This window comes from Porites lutea, chromosome 2 (genome assembly GCF_958299795.1).
Source record: "Porites lutea chromosome 2, jaPorLute2.1, whole genome shotgun sequence".
Classification (NCBI taxonomy): Eukaryota; Metazoa; Cnidaria; class Anthozoa; order Scleractinia; family Poritidae; genus Porites; species Porites lutea.
Window position 1 is genome coordinate 8,364,232 of NC_133202.1, and position 15,092 is coordinate 8,379,323.

Here is a 15,092-nt window from a genome sequence, read left to right on the forward strand (position 1 = left end):
CAGCGGATCATCTTGAGCAAGGAATCTGGAGAAGTGGTCAGTGGTCACAGGAATCACCTGGTTACAGCTAAAGACCCTAAGGCTGTGGTATCTGGCTGCTGAGGATGTCGAGGGGAGGTTCTGGGGCTGTCTCTGTTGACCTCTGGTTGCCACTTTTTCGTAGTACCGGCGGTAGCCTAGGCTATCGAGGCTCAAAAAATCTCCTTGTTTTCCTCCATACAGCACCACTAGAGCATTCTCTCCCGCTGTCGCAACCTCGGCTTAAGTGGATCCCGGGATGTCGAATAGTTGATCTTGGAAGTAGACAGATTCACCATAATTTTAAGGGGCGCGGCTTTTCCATTACCTTAAGGACGAGACGTCGTATCACAACCCAGAATGGCATGAAGAAAAAACATGTTGCGGCAAAATGCCGGGCCAAGCTCTGCCTTCACTTTCAGATAAATGGCGCTGTAACATGGTAATGAACCGCTTCTTTTTCTCTGTGTTGGCAAGGAATGCATCTTTCTTAGCCGTTACTTTCATCCTGTCTTGGAAGGTTACGGTTGCACTCCCCTTTCCTGCTGAGCGCGTCTGGTGGGTCATACTCTCGGTCGAGGGTTCACTGCTATAGCCGTCAAACACCTCTGTTGCTTGGTTACCCTACCTTCACGGAGCGTACTGACAGTACAGGCGGCACACTTCCTGGTATGTTACTTGCTGAACTGGACGCTGCCTGTTGGGCCTGACTTTCCATCAGCTGATAGCTGCTCCCAAACAGTATCAGCAAGGGTTACCTTCTGTGGCGCGCGCAAGGTAAATGGGGTGTCAAACAGTGCAGCCAGATAACTGCAGAATTCGTGTTTGAAGATCTCGCCCAAGTCATCAGAGTTCATGCAGGCGATTACTAGCCGTTGGAATAGTAGTTGCGGATCCACCTGCACTCTTTAACCCTCAACTCGTGTGGAAGATTTTGTAGCCAGTGTTACTGCTTGTTCCTTGCGCTTAAAAATGTAGGAAATCGCCGACTTTCCCATCATGGACGACAAAATCTTCTCTCTTTCAATTAAAAGAGGAAATGCATTTTCTTTGCTTGCTAAAACTTTCTTTGTTTCTTGTTTAACTACGACTTTAAAAACTTTTCCTCCCTCGCATAGATCTTATTATATTATTGTAAATTTTTAGCAGTGCGCTTTTATATTTTACCGTGCAAAACTGTGCATTTCCAGCCCCACTCTCCGATAAAAATCATTCCAGATGTATTTATAGTCTTTTATTATTAAATATAAGGATGTAAATAACTGAGTTTCATCTTTATCATGAATTATAGTTATGATTTGTGCGGTATTTTACTAGGCATTCGGACGACTTATGATCAGCCTCGTTTCCATGCAGTGAAAGATGCAGCGGTCAACAGCTCCAACAAAACCCAGTTTTTCGACATGTTGCCATGCTAGGATTTTTGGGGACTTTTGATATGTTGTTAAGCAATAAATTCTGAGTCTAAAACCGTTGAGATTTCTTTTGTGGGAATTTGTCCAGGATGATCATATTTTCCGCGTAAAATGACTGGACAATACGTGCGAGGAGTTAGATGACGATGTTTGGGTGCTATAATTATGTTCAGATAATTTCTTGCACACTTGTAATGAAACTCATGAAAGCAAAACTTGTTTTACCCTAGCAAAAAAACTCTTCTATTATGGAGAAATTTTTAACGTCTTTCGGGGCCCAATATGGTGTAAAATTTTTAGAGTAACAAAAGGTTGATTTTTGGCGAAACGGACGGTAGCTTTCTTCTTTAAAGAGAGCGCGAGCCAAACGCGAACTTTAAGCCCCGTGAGTACAGTGTAACCCAGTGATTTTGTAGATAGATCTAACAAACATAGCCTGTAATTGAGGTGGCGCACCTATGAGTGCAGTGTAACCCAGTGATTCTTTAATTAGGTAGAACTAACAAACATAGACTACACTTAAGGTGGCGCACCCATAAGTGTAGTGTAACCCAGTGATTCTGTAGGTAGAGCTCACAAACATAGGCTGCACTTAAGGTGGCGCGCCCATAAGTGTTGTGTAACCTAGTGATTCTGTAGGTAGACTGCTAACAAACATTGGCTGCACTTAAGGTGGCGCACCCATGAGTGCAGTCAGGAGGCTCCTGGTGCAGTGTATGTAACCGAGTGTTCTTTAGGCAGAGCTTGCTATATAGATGTAAATAGCAACACGTAGTTCATAAAACGTTGTGATGCTACAACTTGCATAGCACCGCGACTATTTCTTTATCGCTAGAAACATTGTTTTAACGCATACTATTGATAGCCAGAGGAAGTCTGTTGTCTAAAACTTTTTATTACGCACATCACAGAGGTAAAGTAAGGTAACGGGTAACGTTATTTATACATGGTGTTTGGTTCAGGTACTAAAATAATAATAATAAAAAGCATACTTGACAAGGAGGCCGTGTGAAAATATTACATATCTCTAAATTAAGGCTTTTTAATTTTTCTCGAAAAACATAAAGGTAAGTCAATTGCGGCACCTCCACACCCAAGCTGTTCCAAAACACGTTTCCGCTATGATAGAGGCTTCTTTTATAAAACTCTGTACGGGTTTTGGAACAGCGAGCTTGTATTTATTCAGGGGCACCCAACGACTGTTTTCTCTGAAATATCTGAATTTTCTAAAGCTTGCGGAAGGCTAGAAATTTCTATATGACCGTTCCAGTTGCGTACAATTTTCGAAGCGTATCCAATAAAATCCCCACGACTCTCCCAAGATGCTGTCTTGGCGGTTTTTTGGTGATTTCATTTATTTTTTCGATCCGGTTTTGTTTTACATTTTTATTTTTGCATCTTTATTCGCAGCAAGCGATTAAAATTATTCGTTGAAAGGAATATTTTTACTTTGGTCAGCAAGTCATTTTGTTTGCGATATAAACTTAATTTATTTTAGTTGTGACAGCGTTGACAGCTTTGGAGAAAACTGAAGGTATCCGTATATTGCGCCTCGCGTTTTCGCAAAACGGTGGCGGGAGGGATAATATTTTCTCCCAACTAAAGTCATTATCGAGGCAAATAATTTTAAATTATCTCGTTTCCCAAAGTGCGTGCTTCTAAGAACCAGTCGGCAGTAAATAAACACTAGCTTGATTGTTATGGAGAAACTTGAGACGCATTTATTACAACTTGATGACAAGTATAGACCGGTAATCACATCTGTATAGAGGAAATTAAAAATCAAATCCGTGTCATAAGAAAAGGATTATAACGCATCGCTCGGATACTGCCTGAGGTGCTCCAAAACTCCCATACAATTTACTGTAACAACGTTACCATAAATTGTATGGCTCTCTAGAATACTTACAGTTCAGGCGATTTGTGTCCCCTCATGTTTTTGCTCATTCAGGTATCGCTTAGTATTGTGCATAAAGAAATTTACAAAAAATGCCCTGACACTGACCACACAGAAATCTCCCTTAGCTGTCAGTTTAAAGGGACAGTCTCCAGATTATGCGCACGTGCGTGCGTCATCTGTTTTTTCTTCAAAAGACAATAGAACTGTCATATTGATTTGGCAAGATTTCCTTCCGGACCCCACCACCGACGGAGGTTTGTTGTTTACATTCTCAAGTAATATTTTAGACTTTTGAAAACGTCTTTCGTCCTATTTAAAATTTGACTCGCGACACGAAGACTCATCGTGATTTTAACGCTAGCAGGGCCGCCTCGCGACCCGAAAATCTCTTTTCGCTCGCTTTAAAAACAGCTTTCCTAATGTGAAACTCGTGTCAGAGGTCAGTTGTTCCAAATCCAGTAATATTTGCCTGATTTGCTAGCGTTCTAGCCTCAAACGTTTGCAAGAAATAAATAGAAATGCAATTTCAACGCTGTGAATCATCGCAAAGGTTAGTCAAAAATTATATTATGATTTCATGGCACTAGTTTTTCTAAATATTTGATTTTGTCGGGAGGATCATCTAAAAGTTTACTAACGCATTGTTGCAAAACATTCTGCTTCACGAAGCTTAATTTTTGAGGTCTGGGCGCCTTAGTTAAATGCTTGGGAACCCGAAGGGCTCCCTGAAATTTTCCTTAGAGCATGACAGCCTTGACTAGTGTATGTGTAACTTGTGATTTGAAAGTTGATTAAAGTGCTTTAAAAAATGTAGTTTCAAAAAAGATGTAAATACGACAATATTTTTAAGTATTAAAATATTGATAGGGAATTTATACGGAATTAAGGCTTTTTCGCCTTTTCCCTTTTATTCTCATGGAGGCTATCACGTGTTCTAGCATTCCAGTGATTTTGGTTTCCGAGGCAACGAATCAGTAACAGAACCAGAACTGGACAAAAATTCGCTTAGTTCACAGACTCATATCAATAAAGTCATACTTAGCATTCGTTCATCTCAGTTCAGCAGGGAAGAAGACGTGCCTTTGTTCACCCAACTTTTTCCCATGGTGTTCCGGTAGCCAGAAAGCGTTTTGTTGTACCGGTTCCCACGCTTTTACTGCGCCCGATGATATTTTCATGTGACACTTCACAGGGTCGGTGTCGGGTCATCTGCTTTTTTAAAAACTAATTTTTTAAAAAAATTTCACAAAACCCAGAGCTAGACTTTAAGCGAAAAGTTCTCAATGTCTAAGTTTAGACAAGGATATACCCAGACTGTCAATCGACATTATTTCACTCAGTTTCTAGAAATGCAACTTCACTGTCATTTAGACGGCTGCTCTTGAAAATTATTTTCGTTCACATAATCTAGGGGTGTTTTCAGCTGTCGAGCGACGTAAGGCCGAAGAATCCTGATGAATTTTTAATGTAATTGTGTTTTTCGCTATAATGTTTTCACGATTCGGGGGCACCCAACGAGGATATAGTTCAAAACCACTTACCATAGCATTGTTGAACGTATTTTAGTATTCAAACGGTAGATATAGGCATATTTTTATCCCCTAAAAACTTTTCATCTGTTCGGATTTCCCAGCTGAAAGTCTAATGATCCGAAAATTATAGGGATAAAAACTTACCTTCTCGAAAATTTCAGCGAGGAAAAGGCTCCCGAAAATTCTAGGTGGCCTTTTTTAGGGTCAAAATTCGTTAAAAATGGGTAATTATACCATTTTGTAGATGTTCGAAAATCCTAGGAGAGGCAGGCAAGCAAGAAATTTTACAACAAATGCTCCAAAAATTCTAGATCTCAAATCGTCTTCCGAACAGATATTTTCCCGAAAATTGCCGTTGGGTGCCCCTGACGATTTTTTCATAATTTCATTCAGTCCCTTACCGTTGACACATGTGATAGAGTCCACACAAAGAAGGTGATTAATTCATTTGCACATCGCAGCCAACACTATAAATCGCAGATATCCTTCGGGTAACTCCGAGTTGAAAAGGTACTTTGACTGATGAATATGTTTGAAGGTTTTTCGGTATACGCCAGTTTTACAATCATTTATGGAAACGATATCGGGAACTTGAGCAAGTTACCTCCCAAAACAAGTTTTCTCAATAAATCTTTGACTGTAGTTGGGAAAGAAGATTAGTTCTTACCACTGCACGCATTTCTTTCTCCAAACTGTTCGCAAGGTTAAATCTATATTCCTTTCATTTGTTTTAGTACAAACCACACAAGGCCGATGAAGTGGAAGAAACACCTAATGGTTTCATGCATCTTAAGACCGCCTCTCTTTATACTGCTATTTCTTCCACAAGCATCCTCTAACGACGGATATGGAAAAAAAAAAGATGGCGACGTTATTGTTGGTGGTCTACTCAACATTCACATTTCTGGCACTAGTGATCAATGCACTGAGATTTCTACCACAGGGCTGGGACACGCAGAGGCTACGATCTTCGCTATTGAGAAAATTAACAAGAATTCCTCTATTTTACCGAACGTGACTATCGGCTACGATTTAAGAGACTACTGTTTTAGCAATGCTCGAGCCATGAAAATAGCCTATGACTTCATGTGTGATGGTGATCCAGTACATATGTCTAACCAAAACATCAGCACCTCCCCCACAAGCTATGTTACGGAAACCAAAACCAAGACCATCTCAGCGTTAGTTGGCCCTTTCGATTCCGGCACCGCAGTGCTAGTAGGAAGTCTTCTTCAGGTTTCTGACATTCCCGCCATCAGCCCGAGTGCAACAAGCGATGAATTGAGTTCACAAATGTACAAAAACTTTTTCAGAACAGTTCCACCAGACAACTGGCAGGCAAAGGTCATGGCAGACATCATAGAGCTCTTTAACTGGACTTACGTGGCGGCTGTCGGGTTAGATGATTCTTATGGACAGAACGGTATTGCGGCCTTGGAAAAAGAATCATACAACCGTAAAACATTTTGCATTGCTTTCTCTGAGTATATTCCACGGCTAGGTTATTGGAATAAAACCAAGCAAACTGTTCTCAAGATTAAAAGGAGGTCTGAAGTGGCAGTGGTTATACTTTGGCTTTCTGTTGGTTACGGAAGAGCATTTTTTGCAGAAGTAACTGCGCAAAATGTAGAATGTGGATACTTTGCGACGCACTGTCCGGGTAGGGAACATATCTTCACTCTCACCCCACAATACTAAACGGCTCCTTGGGAATAAAGCCACATGACTATTCCGTTCTCGAATTTGAAGAGCACCTTAAGACGATCACCCCTGCAAAAAGCAATGAAAGAGGCGCACACTGGTGGGAAGAGTTCTGGAGATTACATTTTAACTGTTCCGCCACAAACTCCAAACAGTCTGGGGTCGCACTTTGCAAAGCAAATTTGACGGTAGACCATGCGCCACAAAAGATAGGCGGCCCCTTCGTTTCTTACATAATTGACGCTGTATATGCTATTGCACATGCCCTAGATAACATTTACCGCTGTTCTCTTAGTATAGATGGTGCTGGTTATATAGGAAAGTGTCCTCCAGTCAAGCCGACTGTCAAGGGACGTGATCTCGATAAATATCTCAAAAATATCAGTTTTGACGGGTTGACTGGTAAGGTGCGATTTGACAAGTTTGGAGATCCTTTGACTGCTTCATACGACATCATAAACTTTCAGCTTGACTCAACCACAGGTAGGACTCTCAAACATGCTCGGGTCGGATCTTGGAACAAAAATACCACGCCTAAACTCAAGGTAGATTTTTTCCAGGCTACGATGGAGAACTCTCTACACCCCGTTATCCTTCTGTTCATCGGAATGTTTGCCAGGTACCAGGAGGGAATTCAACACGCCATGTTGCTGGGACTGCATAAAGTGTCCAAAGGGAACTGTCAGTACTGAAAACGGATCCACCAATTGCACAAAATGTGACTTGGAGACAAAATCAAACGAAGAGCAAAACAAGTGTGAAAAATTACCGATCATTAACATCACTCATACAACCGCCTATGGAATCGCGATAATCTTGATGGCTTTGATCGGGGTTATTCTCACGTTGTTAGTTTGCCGCATTTTCATCAAGTTTTACAACAGCCCAATCGTCAAGGCTTCTAACAGAGAGATCTCTTTTTTGCTGCTCTTTGGCATCTTATCTCTCCACATATTAGCTGTCCTCGAACTTTCTGAACCCCAGCCATCCACTTTGCACTGCAGCATCTTTCTGGCGTTATTTTGCTCTTAATCTTTGTATCACGGTGCTCTTTCTGAAAACAATGCGAATAACAAGTGTTTTTGAGGTTGATAAAGTGGCGCAGTTGTTTGCTCCCTGTTACAAAACCCTGACAAGGCAAAGTATGTTACTTTCTGTCATGAATTTAGCCTCCCTTTGTTTGTTGGTCCTCTGGATTTTTTTGGACTCTCCGAGGCGTAAAAAGATCATTCGCTTTGATGAGTACGTCTTCCTTGTGTGCAAACCTTTTGAAACAAACGCCGGCCTTGCACTCTTCATCTCGGTGTGTGCTTACACGTTAATTGTGGCTTTCTTATGTACGTATTACGCTTTCAAATCACGAGGAATTCCCGGTAACTTTAACGAGACAAGGTACATCGGCTTCTCTATGTACATTCTACTGTTGTCATCGCTGGCATATTACCCTGTGGCGTTCGCTTTTGAGAGCTGGTACGTGACAATTGTATCTTGTACTACGACGTTAGTAACTTCGTTTGGTTTGTTGGGATGCATGTTCGGTCCCAGAATCTACATTCTCTTTTTCCAGTCCCAGCAAAACACCATCGAAAGCATCAGGTCGCAGGTTATGGATTTCTCCTTTAGTAATATAACTGCAACCAGAGCTTTGCCTGGACAAATTAATGAAGAAGTACCTAACGCTGAGCTGAATACCGAAAATTAAACGGAAATGTACTTTGAAAGTCTCAATCGACTCAAACTTTGCTAAACTGTTTTTTCTGTATAATTTCATGAACTTATTTAAAGTTACTGGGCTTACTGACAGACAGCCTTTGTATAGGTAATGGCAATTGATTAGTAGTGATATTTGCCATAAATACCACGAGTGAAAAATGAGTGAAAATGAAATGTAAACCAAGGTTAAAGTTAAACCACATCAGATCCATTATATTGTTCATACACCCGTGGTCTGGTGCGGAGGAGGCGTGTTTGATGAAAGAGCTTCTCATCCAAAATCAATTGATCCAAGAGGAACTTATTAAGGAAAATATCCTGCTGGTTCGTCAACCATGGCTATTCTTAATGTCTGTAAAAGTGTTTATAAGAGCTTTTAAAAAAAATTCAAAACCAGTAAGGGAAAAATGTCTTTTTATGTAACCAAATTTGAACGTTTCGTACTGGCTTATGACATTTCTAAACATTTTATACGCGTTAAAGCCAACCCGGATTTACCATTAGCCCAAGTCCACACAGCCGAAACCTTCGCGCAGTCATTTACGCTCACTGCTTCTTCAACTCAATTCAAACAAAATTGCTACTAAGAGCCTGATTACGTGACCCAGACTGCACCCCTTAGTCAGGTTATCAAGCTTGCTCGGTTGCACAGTAGTTAAGGTGTCGAGACTCAGCAGAGCGGTAAACCGGGACAATCCGGCTCATGTAATTGAAACGGCCCTGAGGGGAATTTCACGGCATAGCGAGCCGTGATGAAATTGCTTCGTCTCTCCGCCTCATTTGATTCTTCAGCTACTTTTTTAGGCCTCAGAGATAGAAACTTTCTTGCGGTAAGCGACTGTTAACTAGTGTCATATGAAAAACATCATAAGTTATAAGGGTTTATAAACGAGATAATACGCGCGATCTGATCAGTCAAAAACGTATGGTTTTTTATACCGGTAAACCCATAGAAAAAGGTATCCGTACCACGAGCCATAAACAAAACCGGCTATTGATCTGCAAACAACGATTTTAGAAAGGCTAAAAATCAGAACAAGTTACTTACCCAGCCCTTCTTAATACTAAAAAGCGTTGGTTTCCTCATTTTATTACTGAGCGTCACAATTCGCTACTGCCATAGCTTTAAAAGTTATAAAGTACAAAGCTGGAAAGTAGTTTACATTTTCACTCGAAATGCTTGTAAATCACGCGCCTTCGGCACGTGATTTACAAGCTTTTCTCGTGTTTTCCCAACATCTCGCGTGGGTAATCACGCCGGTAAACCCATAGAAAGTGTGGTCTATTGCTTATTAATAAGTAACCGTAAGGATTAACAGCTGCTAAACAACTTCTCAATTGTTAACAGGGATCAGTTACCATAAGCCGTCCATTATCGCTTAACGTAAGGCATAGGCCATTGACGCGCTAAGCCTTATATAATATTTCATAAAAAACGTTGTTTTTATGAGGAAGGCCGATGCAAGTGACCAATACTTGGCAAAAAGAGGTGTTCACTGACTACCACTCATAGTAATTCAATTTTAAGCCACCTTTTTGCTGTAGCAGGGTGGGGATTCAGCCTGAATCACTTTGAATAATCTTGTATAATGTTTGTAATTACTCATCTACAGGGTTTTGTGTGCATGCATAATAAACTAAGGCTTTAATCTTCAAGATTGCCATCACTTCAGTGAACTTAAGAATTTGTTCATGCTTAGCGTGCGTATATCGAGTTATGGATGCACGCGGGAAGTTTGGAGAGAACGAAAGATGCGTAAGAGTTGCACTAGGCGATAGCCGAGTGCAACTCTAACTTCTTGAGTGCTCTCCAAACTTCCCAAGTGCATCCATAACTCGATATACGCACAGCTAAAAGCATGAGCAAATTCTTTTGTAACATAGCTGACAAAAATGCTTGCTTTTTGATTAACTGCAAAATTCTCGTATCGCGCGACACAATAACAAACGGTTCTATTGGCTGATTACGAACACGCCACAATCGTCTAGTTTGAATGAAAATATTCTTTCTGGAACAGTGAGAAAGAAAATTTGCCTCTTTATTCGTGAACGATCAATGGAAACTAAGCAGAAACAGAGTTAAAAGAGTCTTAAAGTTCACCTAAAGTCAAAATCCTCCGTGACATGTTCGTGAGAAGTCGTGGAGTATGGTTTGGATTTGCTAAAAGGATGTTTACGTTTCGTTCGGCGAAATCCAGAAAACATGTTTTTAGCGAAGACGACTGTGTCATCCTTGTTTAAACTTATATTCATTTACGAACACTGGCAGGTCATTACGGCTTCTTGAGAAGACCTGGCAGCAGTTGTTTTTGTGAGTAATAAATTTTTGTCTTCTTGTGTATTTTGTGTTGTTTTCCTGCTTCAGTTGGATTGTCCGAAAAACAAATTTAAAAACAACAATAAAAACGGAAATTTTGCCTTTAAATGTTGTTGATGACCAGTTGGTGTCCGTTCTGTTCCCAGTGAATGTCTTTCGGCCAAAATTTGCTGCAACTGGTCTTCGACAAATTTGCGGAACAAGCAACTTGCGAGTTTCTTTTAATTCGGCTTTATTTTTGCTGCTTGTTGGATCACGACCTAAAAGGTCAATAACGACAGAAAATTGGGCAGTTTTTCGCTGGTTTCTTCCATATTTTAAAGAGAAGGAAAAGTGCACTACAGCTTAAAAGACGACAACTTTGCAGCCAGGTAAAAAAAAATGCTCACGTCATCTTATTTACGCACGGGCGTGCGTAAATAAAGATTTTCTTCATAGCGGCTCAGTAGGACTTACATAGGGCAAGCACGCGCGCTATGTTATAATGTCTGCTTTTAATATTTTCTGTCAACGCAGACAGTAGTTATTCAAAACATTTATACCGACGAAGATTGGTAAGTGATGACGATCTATTTTTAGTTAGTTTTTTGTTAAGACGAGATCGTGACACACAGTAGGTTCATAACAGCACTAATGTAAAAGAGCCTGCTCGCTAAAGCAATTAGGATTGAGTGACAAATGAATGTTTTAGTTTTAACCTACAAAAGCACTATGTTTCCCAACAAATTCCACTGTCAACTAATCTTTAATGTTCAAAAAATTTGATGACTTGACTTAGTTTAAGTAACGACGACGGAGACGGCAACGAGAACAGAGAAAATTAGCAAAACACCATGTTTGCACGTGCATTACTTTTTTGTAGCGGAACCTCCATTGCTGTAGAAAGGTGAAGCCCATCGATGCAAAAAAAATTGGCTTTGAGCCACCCGTACAGGATCTGGGGAAAGGAAAAGGAGTCCCAGATATGCAGCTTGCGTTCGTCGTCGCGAAAAATTTAATTAATTAGTTTACAGTTAACCGTTACATCGAGTCGTGTCCTTGCTCACGTTTCAGGAACAATCTAGTCAGACTGGTCAAAAATTTGGCAGGTGAATTCAAAATGAAAAACTTATACAGCATCTTGAAATTTGTTTACCGAACAACTAAAGCTTTGCATAGTTTTAACCGTATATTTTTTCCTTTTCTTCTACTGCCGCAACAAAATGAAATACAGCCAGCTGGTATCAAGAATCGTCTTGTATTCAAAGTTGTTTGGCCCTGGAAATTAGATATAAAGTTTAGCCATGCCAATGTCAGTGATGAATGTTAATTCCCTTTCTTGTATTTTCGTTATGAACTACGTGGTTTTTAATCCACTAGCAATGACTTAGCCAGATCGACATGCCAAACAAATGTTTTAATCTTCAATTCTGCTTTCAATTTATTAAACTTGTCATTTACCGTTTAAAAACAACTGGAAATTATAATCAACACACAAGGGAAGGTCTGTTGAAAAATAAAGTAGCAACTAAAACTTTCATTATAGAAACATCATGCCTCTCTAATCGTTTTGAAACTCACTAAACATTTTGTACCCATTTGATCAGCTTTCTTTTCTTTTTAGGGTTAACTTATCTGATTTGAATGCACCAGCCGTTAAAGTGGTTTCGTCAAAGAAAACAGGAAATAGTAGGACAGAATTTAGTCATCCTGTTTGCACCTTTTTTCCATAAGTCAACAGACACATCAAACTAAGTAATACAGGAAGAATACGTCACCTGCTGACTAGGTTAACACTAGTAACAGTTAACACTACAGCTGCCCCCGTTCTGTATATTGTCGGTCAATAGTATTCTTGTTCGTTGTGTAGCTCTTTGAAATATACAGATTCATCATGATGTTCACACATATTCCATACAATAGGTGAGATAAATACAGGAAACGCAAGGTTCCATGCACGTTTTCAGTTCGATTTACAGAGCTTTGATCAAAACATTCTTAGTTTCGAGAACAGTTTATTCTAAACCATAAGAAAAGACTTAATTAGAAGTTTAATTTTTCGCTATTTAGATTTCACTTTTTCATTTAGTTCATTTTATTTGCCGGAAAGTAAGCCTTAGAAATTAAAAGGACGTTTGATTATTCACGCTCGCGCATTCTAGTCTTATTTTAAACTTTATAGCGGAAGGACATCTGTGAGCAGGGAATAATCCAGCAAAGAATTTGATGGTAGGCGAATTTCTGTAATCGTCCACCGTTCTGCTAGTGATAAGCTAGCCGTTGAATCATTCACTTTTCTTGCTTGTTTGGGCCTTCTGGACGAAATCACTGCAGGGGCAATAACAAATTTTACCTAAGTGACACCATACATGTATATAAAAATGGATACCAACTTGAAAAGCGGAATTTACTGGCATGAACATTGACCATTTTCAGTATCATGGTTTAGGAAATCTATCCTTAATATAGATTTGAAAAAGCATCTCTTGCCGGCCTGCTGCCTTCTCATCACATTTTTTTTCGCTATTGTCCAGCCGTTTTTTCGCTTTATTTAAGGGTAGCAATATTAACTTACAACTTTTAAAACAAAAGTTGAAGGGAATCGAAGGATCAACATTTGCGAGCCTCCGCCTAGCACGTAGGTTTTTATTTATTCCCCATTTTTCAATATGAATACATGCAGTAGTGATAATTGCTGTTCCGAAACCTTCAAGATGTAGATACAGTTTTATTATATAAACACCAATGAAATACCAATTGAGCTTTCGCGCGAAAATTTGATATCTTCAGATGTGAAAATAACATGTTATCTTCACATGTGAAAATATCACCATTGCTATGGCTTCATAACAAACCGCACCTTTCGGTCGATTTCGCAACAAAAAACTGTTGAAGTAAAATGGTTTGGCATTTCATTGGTGTTTATATAATAAATACAACATTACATGGTCGCTTGGAGATACGAAGTTTCTCTTCTCGTAGAGAAATTTGGCATCTCTGCTTACCCATGTAATATCCTCTATATATTGAACGTTGACTGTGCCTGGATATCACATAAAAATAGAGTATTTTCAAGACAAGTGACTATTTAACAATTATTACACGAGTGCGCGTTGGATCATGAGATGGTAGAAGCTGGCCAAAGAGGTGCGTAGCGTCGAGTTGGCTATAATCATTTGATATCCAACAAGCGCAAGTGGAATAATTGTTTTTATCAAAAGTCAAGAATTCTTCCCGCCTTTATTTTTAAAAGCAACCAACTTTCAGCTGTTTTTAATTTTGAGCAGACGCGTACAGTTACCATATTTGGCTAGCTAAGTTAATCAGAGCAGAGCTCTAGAGTTGCATTATCCAATGATTCAGTTTTAAATAAAGATTAATATTTAAAAAAAATTTACACAGAAATTAGGCTCCCGTGTTTTTTTTTCTTCTATTCTTATGGAGGTTATCACGTGTCCTTTCCAAAATACATAATGGCTTTGCGTTGAGCTTGGTCACGTATTTACTCACACTCCAGAGCCAATCTAGTTTTGGATTGGTCGAAACGTTGACAGTTGAATTTAAGCGTAAAAAACTTATGCTAGATCTAGAAATGAATTTGTTTTACATTTTTAATCTTTCGTGATCATCGATTGCCGCAACAAAATGAAATACAGTTGTTACCAAGATTCATCTTTTACTCAAACCTAGTTTGGCCAGCTAGTTTGGATATAAAGTTTAGCTGTGCCAGAAATAAATGCTTATTTCCTTTACTGTATTTTCCTTAGGAACGAGAGTTTTAATTTCACCAGCAACTACTCTGCCAGGTGCAGGATGCAACTGACAACTGTTTTAATCTACAAAAGTTATTAAACTTGTCTTTTATCATTAACGAACAACCAGAAATTAATCAACACTAGACAAGGACTATTAATCATCACTGAAGTGCTGACAAATAACTTGAGCGTTGGCCTCCCTAATCCTTTTGAAACTTAACAAACATTTTGCGCTCACCTGATCAAGATTTTTGTTGTCAGGGGTATCTTGTCTGATTTGAATTCACCTTATAGTAGTTTCGTCATGGAAAAAGGGAATAGTAGGACGAAATATAGTTAACAATGGCTACTACCTTGAAAGCGAAAATTAGTTAGCATTAACGTCGCACGACGATTTTCACTCATTTAAGGTGCTAGCACAAATATGGGAACGTAAAATGCGACAGATAATAGGACGTAGTTTATTCAGAAAGTCAAGTTACTCAGGCTCTTTACTCGTCCTGAAATTTAAGACCAAACAAGAAGATAACGGCTTGAAAGTCGTCTAAGGATAAAAATTCCAAACCCACAATCACTTAATGAGGATTTTGGGGGAATTTATTGTTTTAAACCAGATTGTCTCTCAAACAGAAGCGTCAAGGTAAAATATCAGAAGTCTCGAAAAATACCCCTTTTGTAGCTCAACGTGATTCAGCTTTATGGGTATAACTTAATTGTTAGTTTTTGAAAGTTTCGTCTAAGAAATCATATGCAGACGACAAT

The 15,092-nt window shown here is 39.4% G+C and overlaps 1 pseudogene; it reads left to right on the forward strand.

The window, feature by feature from the left end:
• The first annotated feature begins 5,639 nt into the window (after nucleotides 1-5,639).
• LOC140925561 (extracellular calcium-sensing receptor-like) lies at nucleotides 5,640-8,268 on the forward strand (annotated as a pseudogene).
• The last annotated feature ends 6,824 nt before the right edge of the window (nucleotides 8,269-15,092 follow it).